Genomic DNA, 15,173 nt, shown 5'->3' with positions numbered 1-15,173 from the left:
TGAAGTCATTACATACCTTCAGAAGTTATTTTATTGTTTGTAATTGCAGCAGCAACTGCTCCTGAGCAGCAATTTGTTATTTCAGCGCAACAGCTCCGATAATACAAACAGTTGTATGCCTTCTGAAGCTCCTACAGTACACAGCTTAAGCCTTGTCTTAAACAATCCCCTTATTCTTTTTGGAGTTGTTTTACTACAGGACCAGAAAACTGAGTTGGGAGATGGCCTCAAGACAGATCTTCAAAGGAGAAATGAGACTTCCTGTGGAAGAGCAGTGAGACAGGCTGCTAGCAAGTAAACTTCTGCCAGCACAGTGGTGTCAGCGAGAGTCAGAAATACTCTGCTTTGGCTTACGCTGCTGCCCTAGTTTCCATAACAGCAGTTTCTCGTTGTTTTTGTATATAAAAACAAAAAAAAACTTGATTGTGAGCTGCTGATTGCACCTCTGCTGTTAGCATTAGCCTGATGTCTGGTGTGCGCAGGCTTTCCCTTCTTTCCTCAGTTCCTTCTCTCCACAGGCAGTGAATGCTTCTTGGGAAAGACTTCAACGTAACTTATCCTCTTGAATATTAATTTATATAGAGAGCCAATAAATTCTGAGGTTGTAGTGAAAGGTGGAAGTTTTTTCAACCTCTGAGGACAGCAGAGGCAAATGGTGAGTTTGTAGATCTGAAGAGTGGGAAAAGACCTGACAAAACAAATTATAACAACTACCTCTCTCAAGACAGAGCTTACTGCACTGGAGGAGATGCTTTCATAGCCTGTTTCTGATCAATTAGTGTTGTAAAAGACTGGAAAAGAAATGAGGCATTAAAAAATGAAGCGTCCTTTAACAGTAACACATCAAAAACTGCGTTCCTTCGTAAAGATACTGGTGCCCACGCCTGCTTTGGTATCTGCAGTTCTCTCAGTTATAATGTGTTAGAGTTGTTGCTGATTCTGCTTTCTCAGAATTGCTCTCTCAGAACTAGAGAGGAGCCCAGCAACTTTATTTTTATTTTTTTAACTGGTTTTCTTAGGTATTAGTGTTCACATTCAGCTACATCATGGTTCTGTGCCCACAGGCCCAGGCACTGCCCTCCCAGGGCACTCTTCTCCCACTGGTATTTCTCGTTCTGACTGTTGGAGGGACTGTAAAGACTACATGGTCATGGGGTGTGGTTTAACCAGAGGTTTCTCAGCTGATTTTAGGCCTTTTATGTTCAAAATAACTTGAAATACTCTGCTTCCCTCCCCCTCTGGGTTTGCTCTGCCTTGTTTTATCTATCTGTTGTCACCACGTAATTTTGTTTTCTGGAGCCCTGGCAGAGGCTGGTCCTGTCTCAACAAATTGAGGTAGTTCCCTAAAGGTGCAGTTTCACAACTGGATAAAATGAATTTTGGACAAACGCACCCCAAATCATTCAATTTAACATGGTCGGGGGTGGGGAGGCAGGTCAGGATTTGAGGACACATTCTTAAGAAAACAGGACTAGAAATCCAAGAAGACTTCATCCAGTAGGCTCCAAGCCCAAGGACAGCATGACTGCTGGTGTTTGCACAAGGAGCTTCATGCACCTGCACCCCTCTGAAGCCAGCTGATGCACGGAGCAAGGTTTGAGAGGTAAGCAAGGAAGAAGTGCCCTGGCACCGTGGCAGTAGGTTGAGTACGCTTTTTATAGGTCCAGTAAACCCATCCAGGTGCTCTCTAGGTAGAGTCAGGCTGGGACTAACGAGGTCAGGTGTTACTTTGCACCAGCTCTGCCTGCTTCCAGCTCCTTTTGGAGTTGCTGCTGTGCCCTCACGCTTCTCAACCTACCTGGGTCCAGAAAGACTTACTGTGAAGGTGTGAGGATAGGCAGCTGCCAGGCTTGAAGCAGCTCCTCATGTTTTATATGGTACCAATCCAACAACCTGCCTGTATGTGAGAGTCCATGCCCCTCTAGAGTCCCATTTTGGGTCTTGAAGGAACACCAGTGCTTCCCTTACTCTGAAGGATTTCAGATCTCTTGCCTTTGACAAAGTCCAGCTGGCTGTTCTCGACAGGACACCTTGAGAAGATGCTCTACAACTCTTCTGGAGTGTGTCTTTCACCCAGCTGCTTGCTCCAGACAGCTGCAGAAAATAATTATCAACCTTCTTCATACTTGAAAGAAGAGTCCAAGTCTTGGTTATCTCAAACAGCTTTGGAAATGTTCGGTAGCAATTATTTTTTTCTCAGCTCCTTTCTACATCTTTATTTTGGATCCTATTTTGTGTTTCCTTCAGTTCTCAGCCCAGGATCGGTGTCTCAGGCTTGGACTTCACTTCTCTTGCAAAGGAGCACTCCTGCCGTCCTCAACAGCCTAAATAGTATTATGATAAGGCCAAGGGAGTTTTTGCTTCAATTTGAGGGAAAAAAAAAAAAAGTCTGGGAAAGAATGTAAATTGTAAACATTGAATTCCTATAATCAGCAACAACGTAAGTGCCAGACTATACTAAGCATACACATGGATTTAATTTTCATTTTTTCATGGATCTCGGCTTGCAGATGATCGCGAAATAACTGGATGGCTCATTTAATGCGTTCTGGAGTAGGGGAATTTACAGCAGTAGCGTTCCTATGGACGTCATCCAGAGTATGTTCTGCAATTGTTGTGCCCTCCAATTCAGTAATTCGGTGGGTTTTGCTTAAAAAAATGCATAAAATGCTCGTGTGTATGTGTATATGTATCTACCAGGTGAGCCATCTCAGCAAAATGCTCAGGGCCTGACTGAGTGTAGCCTCTGTGACAGTGACTGCTGTGTGTGGGGATGCTCAAAGGGATCCAAGCCTGCCTGTGTGCAGTGTCCAGGAGGGTGGACATGAATCCGAGCTGCAGCCTCTAGGTGTTGCTGTAACACAAACGCAGGGACCTGGATTTTCAAACCTCGCTTCTAATTTTGGGCTGCCAGCTTTAGCCACCCTGGCTCAGTTTTAAAGGCTTCGTAACCCCCGTTGGCTTTAATTACATGTGCCATACAAGCAGGCCTGCAAAGTGCCCGTGTTGTCAGACTTGCTGCAGAACAACCAAAGCAAAATAAAATCAAATGAGTAGCTTTGGGGAGGCTTTTAATTAAAACCTGAAATGATAGCTCTGGTCCTTGGAGAATAAGCGAGAGAAAGACTTCTATTTTGGTTGCTACCAAGCGCACAGCCTACCAATTTGTTGCCCAAGCACCTTCCCTGCTTGCAGGGAGCTCTGCTCTCTGCAGATCTTTGGGCTGAAGCCCTGGGCAGGGTTCTTGTGGCTCTCCTCCTCTGACCACTGCCCTTTGTGCAGGGCATCGGGGTGGGACAGGGTGACCGCTGTTGGGAGGGGTGGGTTGGTTTCTGCACCAGGCTCGCCTCCGTTTCAGCCGGGTGCAGTGAAGCTCTGAGCTTGTCTGCTTGCTCGGGTGAGCCCGTCCCTCCTCCCTGCAGCCTGGTTTGGGGAAGGGAAGGTGCTGTGCGGATCAATATTGCCTCGTGTCTTTATGCAGCTCAGAATCGGAAGAGTTCAGTGGATGCTCAGGACTTCATGCCATCCCCAAAGAGTTTCCATTTTTCCAATAAGAGCCAGCTGTCACCGAACATTTATTTTAAAGGGTTGGAAAATCCTTTCAGTCCCAAACCTCAATGGGGCACCTGACTTGTACCATTTACCATGACATCTATCTGTCAGCTTTGAGATGTTCCTACTGACCTAGAGAAAAAGAAGTCTAGATCGTTTAACTTGCCCGTGGGAGCTGGGGGAAGAAATTACAGCCCTCATTCCTTGTGGGATGACACACGATGTCCTTGCTTTTCTGAATCTTTGCTCTACAGGGTCACCACCAGTAGAAACCTGTGGTGGTTTTGTTGTAGCCTGTCTGCAGTACTTGCTTTCACAAAGCTCTCAATGGACAGGAAAAAGAACACAGAAAAATGCCACTAAAGGGAACATTTCCATTAATTAAATAAATGATCTGGAAGAAAACTAGGACCTTTTATTGAATTAGCAGAGACGTTTAGGGTTGGTGCTGTTTTTTTCCCCCCCCCTCTGTGCTGTACAAGCAGCAGGTATTGCAAAATGGTGCTTGGAGCTCATTGAACATTCGTGGCCCTGCCCCTCAGCAGACTTTGCTGTACTTGGATCACAAATCTGGGTCTGCATGTTCCATCTGCCCACGTTTCAAGGGCCTTTGGAAGAGTGGCACAGGGATCGGGGCAGAGAAACCAGTTGCATTAGACCTGAAATGCGATTTCCTGGCGATCTTCTCTAAACAACCCAAAACATCTCAGGCTGAAGCCTTCCCCTTGTTGTCTCCAGGTCCAGGAGCTGGTGTCATTCACTGGGGCCCATTGCTTTCCACAGCGGTAACGTCATTGCCACTAACGACCTTTCAGGCTGTTTTTTGTTTTGTTTTTTTTTTCCCCCTCGCATCACTCCAATGTCAAAGGAATGTCTCTGAAACAATGCATAGGACATTGCAACACTGGCGGGGGTGGGCAGTGAGTTCATGTCGAAGATCAGAAATGGGGACAAAGGGTAAGTGACTTGTCCATGTTTCCTCAGGAAGCTGAAGACATAGATTAGAGTAAGATCCCAGATTTTCAGTTCCCAGGCTGTAACCACAAAATTATCATGGGACTTGCTAAAAAAAAGAAGTGCTTCTGTAGTAAATCGAAAAATGTTATCCACATTTCTTAATCCCTACAAATGAAAACACACTGTACTACACAAAAAAAAAAAAAAAAAAGAAACAGAAGTGAGGTGACACCACCCCCATTTCTATTCTGGTCTTTGTTTTTATTTAGCTGGGTTACTTCCATGTACTTACCTTTTCCAATGAGCTTTCATGACCAATACCTCAGCTGTTGATTTAAAACTAGTGTTTACTAAGGTGGGTGAACACATGTAGGGCAAAGTGGATCTCCAGAGTGCAGATTTTAGAAGGAGCACACACATTTCTCTTTCTGGCTGCTCTGTGATTTGTGCTTCAGCTGTGCAAAGGCATGTTGGAGCGCCATGGTTCCTACCAGACCTAGCAGCTCCGTGCTTTTCTCCTTGAAAACACCTACTTTGAAAACGCCTAACACATCTGGCCTTCCAAGCAATGGAAGAGGCGGGCAGTTTGTGTTCTTCACAGCTCACCCATCCAAGCGGTGTTGGGTGAATCAGGGATGCTGAAGGGACATCAGCCAGGGGCTGGGAATGAGCTTCTCCTGCTGGTTTTGAATTGCAGCCAGTTTCAAAGGGAAATCGTAGCCCTTTGGAAGGCTAATGCCCATTTTTAGCCCCCCACACACATAAAAAAATAAATAAATAAAATAAAAAATGCAGCTGGAGCTGTTCCAAAATAAATAACACACAAACAGGGGTTTGGTCTCATGGGCTCCTTGCTGCTTGTTGGGGCACACGCAGGTGCTGGACCTGCTCTGGCTGCAGAGCCAGCCCCTGCCCCATCTGCCCTGAGGTGTGAGATTATTTCAGGCCTTTGTGAGATATTTGTGAGATTATTTCAGGCCTTTTGCTCCTCTCAGGTGGTGATTTGTCACAAGACCACGATCACTTTTGTCTCTCAGCTCACTGACTACAAATCTGTCCCCGTTGTGGGCCTCTGTTATGATCATGGCTCGCTTCTTGCGTATCCAACCATCGGCCTTCTAGGAAGTTTCCAGAGGGCTTTTCTGAGGAAAAGCCTCTCTGAAGACCTCGATGCCTACAAAACCCAAAGCCAAGATAAGGTAGGAGTCTGGCCACTGCATAAACTTAAACTTTTCCATCTTTTTTTTTAATGAGAAACCTATTTTCCATGGGTTGGAGCACCCAGGCAGGCATTATATTCTTGCACCTACATGAGGAAACTGTAATTTGTAGAAGTGGATGATTTAACACAATCCTGACCCTAATTTTAGGACTTTAAGGTGCTCAATTTTGGGGGTTTGCATTTATCAGAATTACTGGGTGGGCTGATCGCCTTTGCATCATGCTGTTTTCCTTGTTTGGTTAAGCAAGAATAAATGAGATAAAGACCAAAGTGAGCTTGTACCAGGTGAAAGTTTCGGTTTCTGCCCTTTAAATGCTGTTCTCAAACATGTTCCAGGCCTGGGTGTTTGCTTCCATCAGCCACACTCTTCCGCCTTGATACGTCAAAGATCTCTCATCAAGGACTAATTACTTCTTGTACTTGACAGGATGCCAACTATTTTAAAGTAAATATGAACCAAAAATGCTGCTTTTGTTTCTGAGCAGTGTTCCAGGCTCATCTCTGTCCTTCCATCTCCTGTGATCCCACAAGGCTTCCCCTTTCGGTGGGCGGCAGGGGACAGCGGTGGCCCCGTGAGAGTCTGGTCCAGGCCCTGTTCTCCTGCTCCACCCACAGTTGTTTCTTGCTCATCTTCCTCAGCAACTGGAGGCCTGGATTCACCCCCTTGTTGAAGGGGATTTAGGGAGGGGAACTTGTCACTTTTGAGACAAGGGACAGAAGCATGGGGTCGCCACAGGCCTCCTTGGCAGTCAGTAATGGGTAACGTTCAGTAGGCACCTTCAAAGAGCAAGGTGGTTGCATCTCCAGAGGGTGATTAAACAGATGGTTTAATATTCGTCATAGGAAAAGACACGAGACAAACCTTTCTTTCTCTGAACTATCCCAAGATGTAATTCATATTCCCCAGCTTCCTCCCTTAGGAGCTGGCTACGGCTGTTAGAAGAGGGTTAAACCATCTCGCTAGGAAGCAGAGAACTTTATCATAGCTAAGCAGGATTAACACACACGTAATCCCCTTACAAAGCTACTTGCCTTCCAACTCCGGTGCATAAAAATAAAAAAGGGATTGGATCAATGTTATTTTTCTCATATCTAATTTGAGAACAATAGAGCACATTAAGTAATTAAAATGTTCACCTTTAAGGTGCTTAAAAGCATGGCTTCTGGCAGATGTATAATTAGCTCCGGTTAGCTGCTTGCTTGTTTACTGCAGTTAATTTATCTCATGTGGGGTCTTTGGGCTTGGAACTTTATTTAGAAAATGGTTTGTGCCTGCGTAAGGTGATGCAGCAGAATAGGTGGGGACCACAGTTAAAAAAAATAGAAAAATGGTCATCTAGTGAGCCAACATACATGCTAATGTAGGGCAATTCAGGTCCTCCTTGTTATGCCATCTGCATTTATCTCTTGTCAGAACTACAGTTCTTAATGGGCTGGGTAAAATCACCCCAAATGGTACTACTCTTTTTCTTGTTTTGTTTTTCTAACACGGGGTCTGCTCTGCCTGCAAAGAAGAGTTTTTCCAACTTTCTTTAGTGGGGTTGGCTTGCAGAGAAGTGGAACTGTGTGCTCCCAGACCCCGTGGGCATTTTGAGAAGCAGGAAGGTGTCATTTGGGGCAGGGCACCTCCATGTACACCAGATAAAAGCCAGCCTTCAGTGATGAGGGTCCTCTTGGATTGGTCCCGTTTTGTTTGTGCACATGCTGTCTGGAGACATAAGGAGCAGGATTTTTGCACATTTTCTCCTGCTGATGGCTTACGGACCACCTGAAAGCCAGAGGATGTGGGCTGGTAAGATGTCAGGACAGACGGACAGAGCCCTGTGTGGATGGGGGAGGCAGCAGCACTGCAGGCAGTGCAGTGGGTGGATAGGGCCCCTCTGCTTTGCTTGGTTTTCTTCGGGTATCTTAAAAAATCAGACAGCACTGCAAAAGCAAGCCTTGAGGAATCACTTGTGTGCATTTATTGTCCTGGTGCTGTGCGGGACTCTGCTGAAGAGCCCGCAGGTGGTTAGCATTTATGATCCAGATAAGACACATGGGAGGCTGGAAGATAATGACTGACACCGGGGAGGAGGGAAAAATATTCCGTATTATTGTGCTGACGCTTTGTGAGCACTGCAGAGGAAGTGAGCCTTCAAAGTGCGAAACCTCCAGCACTTGAAATGATAAGCAGAGCCTACAGAAATCAGCTTGTGGGATCTGCCTCTCTTGCTAAGCTGTCTTTGAAGGTTTGGGGGTTGTTTTGCTGTCGGTTCCCCCTGGGAAGTTTTCCCACCTCTCTGCTGATTGCTGATGGGAGCTACACTCCCACATCTGTAGGCATCCGTGTTCCAGTGGCAGGCAGGGATAAAACCCAGTATTTTTTGCAGAGTATAAATGATTGTACTTCCCTGTAGGTCTCGAGTTCAACAGCCACAGGAGACTGAACCTGTCAGCAAATGAACCCTTCATGGCTTTTGCTTTCTTAGTGAAGTGTTGGTTTCATGGCTCCTGACAAGTGCATCTCAATTGAAAAATCATGTGTGCAAGGTGACTTTTTCTTTTTTTTTTCTGTCCTGTTGAAAACTTCTCTGTAGTTTCCTGTTTTTACTGTCTTGCTTCAGGAGCAAAACCCACCACGGCAGCTCCTCTGCCAAACCCGCAGCATCATCCTCGATGTTCCAGCAGCCCTGGACAGGCTGAAGGTCCTGAAGAGCTCCTGTCACAGCCCGCTTCAGCCTTTCCAGCTGCCACAGAGCTGGAACCAAGCTGCTGGTTGAGGATAAATCCACCAAAGCTGGTGGAGATTGACCAGAGATGGATTCACCCGACGGATGGGGCCTGCTCCTCCTGCTCTGCTGCCCTCTCAGCTGTAGGCCAGACAAACACAAGGAGCCTTCAAACTTGGCTTGGCCAATGTTTTCTGGGTGGAAAGAGGACAAATCCCAGGCATGTGGTGTTCCCCTGCTTCTCCATCCCCTAACCATTCCTCTGCTGGACCACTGGTGAGCCCACGTCAGTTAACCAGCTCTCACAGGGTGTCTGGAGAAACCCCAGCCTTCAGCTGGCCCTCACCAGATGCTGAAGGGAGCTGAGGAGCTTGGGCTTTACCAGACAGTGCCCACCCCTGCAGGGCACTGTCCTAGACCTGGGAGCCCCCAGGACAGGGTCAAGTTGTACCCCAAGCCTCTTAGGGGCTGCAGGAAGGAAACAGGATCTCGTGTCTGCCAAGCACAGAGCCAGCTCCATCCAGGGATGGGCCGTGTTAGGCTGGGTGCAGGATGAGCACAGCTCAGAGCAGCCAGGGATGAGACCAGCTCCAGGAGAAATGCCTACGTGAAAAGTTGGTGTGTGATGGGGCTTGAAGCCACATCTCCAGATGAGAAACTCCAGGCCTTGGGAGAGGGGCTAGGAAACGGGACAAAAGGTAGCAATTGTGTGTGTTTATCACTTCAGAGATCTGCCTCACCCACTGACTTCACCCTTCCTGTAGCGGTCGGGTCACCCTGACCTAGATTTCAGACTGCAGTTTTGGATTTCACAGAACCACAGTGAAGACAAGGAAGAGCACTGAGGGCATTCCTGGTAAATTTGTGAGGTACAGGTGGGCTCGCATCCAGGTCTCAAGAGCAATGTACTGAAAAAGGTCTTGAGCTATTCCTTTCCCCAAATCCTGGAGTAGGATCTTTTTTTTACAACCCCAACACCAGCCACTATGGGGGTCCACGGGTGCTACAGCTGGAGAAATCCAACCAGAGGCTAAATCTCCTCCTCACAGGCAGGGATAAAGTTTAGCTCAGCTGTGCAAACTGATTTATATTCGGCTGCACGTGGCCACAGATCGCACCTTTTGTTCCTGGCAGATGCGAGCATGGTGTGTTTGCTCTGAAAATTCACTGTTTCTCATGCAAACTCGCTGTTCATCACGCAGCCATGGGGTTTTGCTTGGCAGGGGGACAGCACAGGAGGGTGGGCAGCCCGGGTGGGAAGAGTCGGTGCCCAGCGTGTGGGGTTTCCTCTTCTCCTCCGAACCCTTGTGCGACTTCCAATAGGAATGAAAACGTTGAATGAAACGCAAATGGAAAAAGTCTTCCAAGCTGCTGAGAGCAAAGGGAAGACATCTTTCAGTGAGAGCAGGAGCAGGACAGCGGTGCACACAGCCAGTGACAGAAAACTTGTTTCAAGTCTTTTTCCAGCCTGGAGACCGGATTCAAACGAGGGAGCTGTCAGGGCTCAGGGCTGTTTTTCAAAGGTGTAGCATATTTTTTCAGCTGCCCTCTCTCTGCTGCCTTGTCTTTGCTCTGGATGTGAGGGCCTGGCATGCCACCTTCCCTAATTACCTGAAGGGATGCACCCAAAGTCACTCAGCTGATGGTTGCCATCGTGACCAGCACATCCCAGGTCCAATCCTACAATTTTGGGTAGCCTGTAAGGGGGATATATCAGACACATCTCTGCTCAGTTACTCAGCCAGCTTTGCCACCGCCTAACAGAGCTAGCTGAAATGTCTCTGCCTGGCTCTGAAAGTCACTCTGGGCAGAATTTTTCAAGGATTTAAAATTTTAATTTATAAGAGCTCTTTACCCTCTCCCCCCATTTTATATATATTTATTTTTTCTGAATTCCCTCTTTTTTCTGGAATTACCATCTCCATTCTATGGCAATTATGAAATGACCTGAATAATTTCACCCAGACAAACTCTTATAAGAGATTTCTGCTTGAGCTTTGGATGTAATGGAGAAACTCTCCCCATGAATATTTTATGCTGCAATGTCAGAAAATGCATATATGCATATATACATACATATGTGTATATATAAGTGAGCATTTGCAAATCATTTCCCTCGCTCTGTGAGCTGAGAAAATAATGAAGCAAAATTATTAGATAATATTATGCTGCTGGCCGCAGAGCTGTTTCAAGGTTATTATCCAGCCTGTTGCCCTCAGCACAAAAAAGCTGACTGCACACTCTGCCTGTTCCAAAACTCATCCTGCTAAACACAGGGCTAAACCGCAGGCGCAGAACCGAGGAGCACGGGAGAAATGGAAAAGCTATTCCTGAAGCTGGCAGTCAGCAACAGGATCTTGAAAAATGATTTGCTTGGATTTAGCAACATTTCTTCTTCCTCTGCTCCAGACAGGGCTCTGCTAGGAGACGGTTTGGTCCGCTGTGGTTGAACCAGCTGTTGAAATCCCAGCCAGCTCCTGAATGAGCTAAAAATTCATTAGAAGCTGCCTTCAGCGAGCTCTGCTTTCCCAAGCATCGCTGCCTCCTCACCTAGGCAATTTGCTGCCTGCCATCAAATCAACAGGTAGCTCATTCCTGCTCGGGCTGTGAGCAGGTGTCCCTGTCTCCTGGCCCTGGCTGATCACGTAGCAGCACGCCTGTGCCGTCAAATGTCATTGTCCCTAAGCACGGGGGTCTTCTAGTGGCACTGGTACAATTGCATTAGTGGTTGGGTGAGTCCTGCTGAGATAAGAGGGTCGAGGGCGTTTGGGGGTTCTGCATCAGCACTTCAAGGCTTCAGCAGGTCAGCTATTTTCAAAAGCATGATAGAAGTGAAGGGCTGAGGTGGAAAGCCAGAGGAAAAATCTAATCTGGGACTGTCTCTCTGGGGGTAACTTTATTGAGCCAGAGAATCTCTCCTGGTATTGGTATGGCTCCATTGGAAAACCTTGCTGGTATACCAGCCTCGTAGTGTGAACGTGAGCCAAATCAGCTACACCAGGGAAAAGTTGCTGATGTTTTTTAGTTTGCCCACTGGATTTCTGCCAGTACAGCACTGGGATGTAGGACTGGGGCTGTTTGCAGACCTGACCCACATCTGTGGCTGGCTGACATCTTTGACCAAGAGATCAAGGGGACAGGAGACAGAGGCACTGCTCCAGGCTTGGATTTGCTGATGGGCAGCAAATTGCTTAGGAGAGGAGGCAGCAGTGCTCAGGAAAACAGAGCTTCGTAGAATCACAGCATGGTTTGGGTTGGAAGGGACCTTAAAGCCCACCCAGTCCCACCCCCCTGCCATGGGCAGGGACACCTCCCACCAGCCCAGGTTGCCCAAAGCCCCATCCAGCCTGGCCTTGAGCACCTCCAGGGATGGGGCATCCACAGCTTCTCTGGGCAGCCTGTGCCAGGGCCTCACCATCTTCTGAGTGAAGATTTTCTTCCTAATATCTAATCTAAACCTGACATCTTTTAGTTTAAAGCCATCACTTTCCAGAAGACCCCCCCGTTCTACCCACCCCAGTGCCATGGTGTGGGTACACACCAGTGAGCACTGGCACCAGCAAGGCAGCCCTGGCTTCAAAGGCAGAGGCAGAACTCATGCTCTTCCCTCCCTTTAGCAGTTTCTGGCAGTCCTACCCCCACGTCTTCACCTTTACTCAGGTGGAGGGCATTTCAAGACAGCATGTCCCCACTCCAGTGTGCTGTTGCTTGCAGAGCTGCTCTGGATTTAAAAGGAGCGATGTTTTACTGGCTTGCTTTTATCTGGCTCCGCTGCCCATGGGCTGTGGCACAGGAAGGGATGCAGGTGGCCACGTGGAACTGAGTTCAAGCTTGCCCTGCCATCTGGCTAAGCAGCTAATCCTGTGGAAAAAGGCGAGGAGCTGGGGCCCAGAGTGGTTTCAGCAGGTTCAGCACAAGCCCAGCTTGGGCTGACACCATCCTGGCCCTGGCACTGCACCTGGGGTGAGGCCACCCGAGACACTCAGGGTCTTCGTGTTGCAGCCCTCCATCGATCCTTCTCACATGCACATGCTGCAGACCCTTCTCTGATGATCTGATAACAGGAATTGCCCATTTACTTTCATTTCAATTGTGCGTGACTGGATCAAAGGATGCACGCACTCTCTGCTTCAATTACACATTTTGGTTTAACGTGGTCCAGATGGCTATTTCATCTCATCTTTTATATTTATTCATGGCCTTTCTATTTATCTTCCCTAAAACAAATACTCACTCGTAGGCGTATATTAATTCAGGGACAAGAACTGCCTCGATCAATATGTTGAGGTTAAGTTTCTATACCACAGTATGTCCTATGTACATAATTTCTATTTTTATTACCCCACTGCAAGCCTCAAATATATGAGCAATTTCGTTAAAGAGTTTACTTTGGCTTTTTCTTAAATTTAAACAAATTACATCTATCCCGATCATTAGATTTACAATATGCAGATATTCTTTCATTGACCTTTCGGTTAAACCCTTCTGCAAACTTTGGCTGAAGACTAGCAAACTTGCAAAAATACCAAGTAGCCAAAATATTTGCCAACGTTATATTGCAATGCCTCTGACCACGACGTGGGCGTCCAGCAGGCGATAAGATTTGTTGTCGAATTTATGTGTGACCAGTGCGTGAGCAAAAAGAGGGGGAAAGCTTGAGAGACCAGCAAGAGAAAATAAGGAGAGTTTTTAATTTATGTCTATGTTGTCTCTCAAGCTGAAGCTGATGGTTGGGTGCTGTGGGTTGGCTTTGGTGCTGCTGGTGGGGACCTGAAAGTAGCACCCGGCACGGTGGTGGCAGGAGCACACGGAGCATGGGATGTGGCTGGAGATGGGGCTCGAGCCGCAGGATGAATCAAGGGAGGGAGCTGAGAAGGAGTTGTTTAACCTTTCTGGCATTTGATTTGGGCTTTTGGTTCTTGTTTGGATAATGGGATTGCAATTCCTTTTGGTACACTTATTCTAAGAACATCTGAAACTCGGCCGCAGCCAGGCAACAGACTTTCATTTCATGTAATCTGATTTTAGCTTCAGTGATTAGCCGCTCTGTTGTCAACAGCAAAATCTAATTGTCATTGTAGTTTCTCTTCTGCAGCCAATACGTGCTAATGTCTTGCAAACAGGGTTTTGTCTCACGCCTTCTCTTCTCGTGTAATGGCTCCCAAGACATTAGCAAACAGAAATCTTCAGGGCAGAAATAATTTCAGACTGAGACATGAGGAAGCTGGTAGCAATCAGTAGCCAGCTTTTCTGCTGTATAAAATAGGCACAGTGAACAACCTTTTAATGCTTGGGATATTAATAATGGCCTGAAAACCTGATATCTATATGCCTTTTTTTTTAGCATACCTAATATAAAGTTACCTTTCATGATGTACATTGGATCAGGTGTCCCAGAACCAAATTGTCGGCAGCATTTTAGACCCATCCTTTCACGAGTGAGAGTGACAGCTCCAGAAATCGGTCTGAAACTGGGACTAGATGGGTTGTTCCCTTCCTGACAAAGTTTCATTGAAAATTATTTTTTGTTGGTAAAACGATTTCCTATAGAGATTTTTTTGTTTGTTTTAAAAAGGGAGGGGGAAACAATTTTCAATAGATTTTTCCCTCCCCTGCCAATCCTATTAAATCAGAAAAATAGTTAATAATTTTAAAGACAAATCTTCAGCCTGGGAGGAGAAGGAAATGTCAAAGATGGCACAAGGCAAGTTTCCGTGGGACGTGAGACAGTGCTGCTAATGCCACACATCCACAAAGTGCCACGCAGCAGCCTTTGGACTCTCTGCCCATGGAGCTCCCTTTGGGATACCCTACACACTTCCATCCTGAAAATAGGTTAAAAGTCACCCCAAACTCATGCTTCAAAGAAAAAAAGAGAAGAAGAAGTAAAAAAAAAAAAAAAACAAACACGTGAGAAAACACGCCCTTTCCAGCGAAATGACCTCTGACTAACTGGAAAAGCAGGAACAGTACACAGTCACCCTCAATGCAATGGCATAAGAGTTTGCCCGCATGAATTAAAGTCCATCTGTTTGTCAATATTTCTCCAGTTGTGCCCTCGGGATTTCTGGGGCACCTGTGAACTTGTTTGTCCCAAGCCCCGAGGCACGCCAGCTGCTGTGGATCAGCACACACCGCCTGGTGCTGCGGGTATAGGAGAGGGGTGACACCCGCCGGGCTGGCTGCCTTCCCCACCAGCCTGGTGAAGTTTCTAGATGGCTAAATCACTCTTTTCCCACTCAAAATGTACCTGAATGAGGCATCATCTTTGCTCATAACTGCATGTGCATGGCTGGAGCTGGCCTCAGGCACTTGGACTTGACCTAAGCTGGAGACCTCACATCCAGCAGACCTGGGCAGGCTTGGCCCATCCAACGTTTTCCCCACATCCAATGTTTTTTCACCCGTGAGGTTAAAATTTTGACACACAGGTGGGCTTCCATGTATGGCCCATCGCTGTAGCTTGGCTGTAGGAAGGATGCTTGCTCTGCTGCAAGGTGACAGCCGGTTCGGGTGGTGGCATGCACGGAGATGGGGCATGAGCAGGAGCAAAAAGGGGCATGGGACTTCAAGGGTCCATGAGGCAGCCTTTCCAAAGGAAGGAGGAGAGATTGTTTCACTCCAAAATCTACATTGGCAGAGTCTCAGCTATAACTGCACACTGTAACTTGGCTTCAGAGCCCTGGTGTACACCCCGGGCAGCACCAATCCCTTCAGTTGCTGCGGCTATA

This window comes from Anas platyrhynchos, chromosome 2 (genome assembly GCF_047663525.1).
Source record: "Anas platyrhynchos isolate ZD024472 breed Pekin duck chromosome 2, IASCAAS_PekinDuck_T2T, whole genome shotgun sequence".
In the NCBI taxonomy this organism is placed as follows: Eukaryota; Metazoa; Chordata; class Aves; order Anseriformes; family Anatidae; genus Anas; species Anas platyrhynchos.
This window is presented reverse-complemented; position numbering follows the sequence as displayed.